Consider the following 5,580-nt stretch of genomic DNA (forward strand, 5'->3'; position numbering starts at 1 on the left):
CGGCCACTCTGGCCGGCCGTAGGGTACAAATCTAGCGTAGCTCATCATTGGGACAACCCCAAGAAGAACTTGTTGCAGGTCATCAGCTCCCATAGGAGACATGGAAGATCCTCAGTAGACTGAGAACTGGAGTATCTCGGTGTAAGGTGAACATGAAGAAATGGGATACAGCTCAGCGGACGAACTGTGTGAGTGCGGTGAACCTCAAGACCGCCAGCACCTACTCAACTGCAGGAAACTATCAGAACCTGTTTCCACGGACGACCTGGTTGTCGCCAATTATAAGGTAATCCGTGCAGCGGAATTCTGGGCAGCACATTGAATATAAATATGCATATGCACCCTGTAGTATATATATATATATATATATATATATATATATATATATATATATATATGTTCTGGACACGTATAAATAAATGAAGTTTAAACATCCCCTTGGAAAAATTAATGAATTACAGTGTTGATAAACCTCGTACGATATTTGATTTTCAAACAGATGAGCAAAACTGAACGTACTCAGACATTTCTCTCTTTACTTATTCTGATCATCACTAAACTGACACACATTTTTTTTTAGCGCAACGCAATCTAACTTTCAACAATCCCTAAAAAAGAATGACCCTGACTAACAATAACCTATACCTTTCATGAATCACTTACATCACAAAAATCTTCGTTACTCAAACTACTGCAATACAGCGAGCGCCAATACTGCCAGCTAAATAAAAGATTCTAACTACAGAAGGCACTAGCTACTGATAGGCATAGTTAGCAAATGAAAGATTTTGATAAAGAACAAACAATGTATTTACCTTAATAATATTAGTATTACAAATTCACTCTTTCTGATGGACACACGTCCAGATCGTCCGCTCTCAAAATTCTGCCATCTCTTTCCCGACATCACCACTGCTAGCGGCTCATCTCCAGCTGCGCTGCCCAACACTACAATAGCAAATATTCCAACAATGCAAATCAGCCACAGACTGCACACAGCACAGCCAGTGATTTTCATACAGAGCGCTACGTGGCGTTACCAACATAAAAATCTAAACAGCCTACTTACAAAATATGTAGATCGCGTTAACAGGCATAATACCAATGCTGCACAGAATTACCTCAATTCAACGTGTGGGATAATTTCCATGTTCCTATTTCATCTACGAAGAACATTTCACGCCGTGCAATGAAAACACGCAACATAAAAAATCTGAATCTCCGGCATGTAATTAAACTCTCTCATTCGACTAGTGAACTGCACACACCACATATCAAAGATCAGTTACGAGAGGGCAGGAAACTGAACTACGATTCATCTACCTATGAGAAGGGCCATTACTACAGTATTATTTTAGTAGACCAGAGATATTCAATTCGGCCTCGGACTCACGATGTGCTTCTCACAGTGACGATTCGTGTTCGACAATTTTTCATTCCCATCACCACAAATACTGTGTTTCCTCGCCGATAATATCTCGCAGACACATTTCACACAATTATGTTTTTTTTTTTTTTTTTTTTTTTTTTTTTTTTTTTAAGCGTGGCGTAAACCGTATGACGTGACTGACTCTCAAAAAGAAAATGGCAAGCGCCATAACCTGATTTTCCAGAAACTTCGCTCAGTGGGGGAGGAGTCAAAAACAAGCGCACACGTCTCTCGGATTATCCGTAGATACTCGATCGTTCGTGAAAAAACGACGCTCGAAGTTTTCGAGGTATTTTCCAAGTACATTAAGTGCCTTTTACCGTGAAAAATCCTCACACGAAATGGTGGCACGGTGTTTAGCGAAGCTTGTTAATTTTGCTCCCCGTGTTCGAAATCCGATTATAGCTTTTATTTTGTTTTTTTTTTTTCATTTATATTCCCATGTCTGTAAAAGATTACTGCAACAGTGTTTCCAGTGTATGTTGATATAACGTCTTCCTTATTCGCCTACTAATTGCATGTCAGATGAATGCATTTAAAAAATGAGAAAATTATTTGAAATTGTTTACGGTGAAATCCCTGTAGTGCATCTTGATTCATAAAGTTATCTGTTACGCATGGTTTGCCGCGAAATTATTGCCACCACGGGAAACCATCTCTAATGTTAACGACGTTGCTTTCCCGAGTCAGATTGATAGCCGACCGTTGTGGCCGAGCGGTTCTAGGCGCATCAGTCTGGAACCCCGCGACCGCTACGGCCGCAGGTTCGAATGCTACGGTCGCAGGTTCGAATCCTGCTCGGGGCATGGATGTGTGTGATGTCGTTAGGTTTAAGTAGTTCTAAGTTCTAGGGGACTGATGACCTTAGAAGTTAAGTCCCATAGTGCTGAGAGCCATTTGAACCAAATGGCTGGTTCAAATGGCTCTGAGCACTATGGGACTTAACATCTATGGTCATCAGTCCCCTAGAACTTAGAACTACTTAAACCTAACTAACCTAAGGACAGCACACAACACCCAGCCATCACGAGGCAGAGAAAATCCCTGACCCCGCCGGGAATCGAACCCGGGAACCCGGGCGTGGGAAGCGAGAACGCTACCGCACGACCACGAGATGCGGGCCATTTGAACCATTTCAGGTTCATAGGAAGAAAGGTCTCTGTGGCGAACTTGCCTACGCGCGATGCTCGTGGTGTTCGGAATATTTATCTTCCCAATGTTCTACGATCGGTATCACCCAAGGGAATGCAACAGGTCTTCCTGAAGAGTCGAGCTATGAATAAAATATAAGAACTGATATGAGAATAAAATATCAGAAAATGAGAATTTAACAGGACTGTAACCATTCAACATACAAGACACACATTTATTATATATACACCGATCAGGCAGTACATTATGACCACCGAGTATAAACCCATCCAGGCGATAACAGCGTCACCTGGCTAGGAATGACTGCTAGTTAAACACACGCACGGTGCATGTATTATTAGTCAGTGTGCTGTTCGCATCTAGAATGGTGTTCAAATGGCTCTGAGCACTATGGGACTTAACTTCTGAGGTCATCAGTCCCCTAGAACTTAGAGCTACTTAAACCTAAGGACATCACACACATCCATGCCCGAGGCAGGATTCGAACCTGCGAGCGTAGCGGTCGCACGGTTCCAGACTGGAGCGCCTAGAACCGCTCGGCCACTCCGGCCGGCTGTAGAATGCGGAAGGCGTGCGATCTATCTGAGTTTGACCGAGAGCGGACAATGGTAGCCCGGTGGCTCGCATTTCGGAAACTGCGTGACTTGTCGGGCGTTCGACGAGTGCTGGTGTGATTGTTTTCAACACTTGGTGAAATCGCGTCCAGACGTCTTGCTGTTGGGCGTCCACCCCTTATTACAGATGTCGGACGTCGCAGGCTGGGCAGACTGGTAAAACAGGACAGATGGCGAACTGTCGGAACTAACATCAGACTTTAATGCTGGGCAGAGTACCAAGGGGTCTGAACACACAGTGCACCGATCACTCCTAACGACGGGTCACCGTAGCCGACGACCCATGCTTGTGCCAATGTTAACACGACGACATCGGCAACCACGACACGTGACCATCGGCACTGGACGTTGGCGTAGTGGCTGAGCGATGCGTAGTCTAATGAATTCCAATACCTCCTTCATCATGCTGGTGGCGATGGGAGGGCACGAATCCGTCGTCATCCTGGGGAACACCTTTACTGGGGGACGGAGATAGGTTGGCGCCTGCTTCATTATACTCTGGGGAACATTCACGTTGGCATCCATGAATCCAGCGGATCTTGTACAAGGTATCATGACGGCCAAACAGTATCGTACACTGGTTCCAAATCACGGTTACCCCTTCATGACGAAGACTTAAGCTGCTTCCTCATTTAACCCTACTTCACTTCAGCTAGTACTTAGTTTCTAACGACTTCGACGGGACGTTACACCAATCAATATTAGCTAAAAGCATGAAGCAATTTACATATTTCTCAGACATAGTTTCACAAGATTGGAGACTGATACGTGAAGATACTTGCTCTATTAACATTATCTGCATAATTAATTTAATCTACAGAGTGATTTTTTTCCACCGTGTACAAATTCTAGGGATTAATCGATGAGAGGATACGGAGCAAAAAAGGTCTAATGAACTTACGTCTGAAAATGCATTGTTTCCATGCCAGACACCATTTATTCAGTCATACATTGTTACAGAGACTGTGGTCTTATACGAGTTGTACCATGCAGAAACAGCTACAGCATGTACTGAAAATGCTTTCCATGTGCCTTAACGTATGCGTGTACGCACCGTAGCATGTTCAGTCTCACACGTTCACATCGGCCAGCCTGCATCCGAACAGTGTCAAAGACAGCATGAATATGCTGCTCCAGTGTCTCCACATCTGGAATGGGCTCTGCATACACGATACTTCTGAGATGGCCCCATAACCAGAAATCGCAAGGGTTGAGATGCGGTGAACGAGCAGGCCATGCAACTGGACCCTCTCGACCGATCCATCGACCTGGGAAGACACGACTGAGATGCGTCCGAATGTTAACGGCGAAGAAGGCTGGAACACCATCATGCCACAGCCACAGCCACATAACCCTTCGAATCATCAGTGGCACTTCTTCCGGCAGGGGAGGCAAAAACCCTGCAAGAAAGGCCGATAGTTCCGGCCTGTTAGGTGACGTGGAAGGTACAATGGTCCCAAAATACGGTTGCCAATTATCCCGGCCAACACATTCCGGCTGCACCGAAGCTGATGATTCGCTGTCACCATACCAAGGGATTTCTGCACACTATTCCACAGATGCCTGTTATGAAAGTTGCAGGTACCACTCCGCGTAAAAGTGGCCTCATCTGTGAAAAGGATGGATAACACAAATCCCGGAATCGTGGTTGCATGGTGAAGAAACCTGTGACAGAACTGCTCCCGAGGTGGAAAGTCTGTCGCTAGTAAGCCCTACATCCGCTGTAAGTGATCAAGATAGTAACAATTGTCATGAAGAATGTTCCACACAGTCATTTGGCTTACCCCGTACAGGCGGGCCAACTGTCTGGTACTGACATGGCAGTCGCGTTCCACTGTGTTAATCATTCCTACTTTTCTGAAAGTCTGGTGTCCGAACATTTCGGGTACGTCCTTCATGATTTCCTGCTTCCTGTAAGGACCCTATCTCAGACAAACGGCGACACACTGTTGCACACATTGAATCCTACGGTTGCTGTCGGTGGGGATGGGTCTCCTGATACAAACTTGCTGCCCGCCGCCTGTTGCCATTTGCCTTTCCGCAAATAAACCCTATGTCGGCAAGCTGTAGATTCGAATACGGAACCATTGTGTACAACGCTGTGTCACATCTACTACAAGGTGAATCAGCAAAAGAAGTGAATCGGATACAATATTATCAATTACTATGGCAAAAGAGGATGATAGGGCATGATGTATGAGGAATAGTAGCACCCTTTAGAGGAAACCATGTATTTGTTCCGTATCCTTTCGTCTATCAATTCCTGGAGTTTGTACACGGTCGAAAAAATCACGTCACCTGCCCATTTCAGATGCCTATATACCTATTCGATTCCTCATAATTACTGACGCTAAGTTCCTCTCTTTATAATTTTCATGCCTTCTT

The sequence above is a fragment of the Schistocerca piceifrons genome, chromosome 1, assembly GCF_021461385.2.
Source record: "Schistocerca piceifrons isolate TAMUIC-IGC-003096 chromosome 1, iqSchPice1.1, whole genome shotgun sequence".
Lineage (NCBI taxonomy): Eukaryota > Metazoa > Arthropoda > Insecta > Orthoptera > Acrididae > Schistocerca > Schistocerca piceifrons.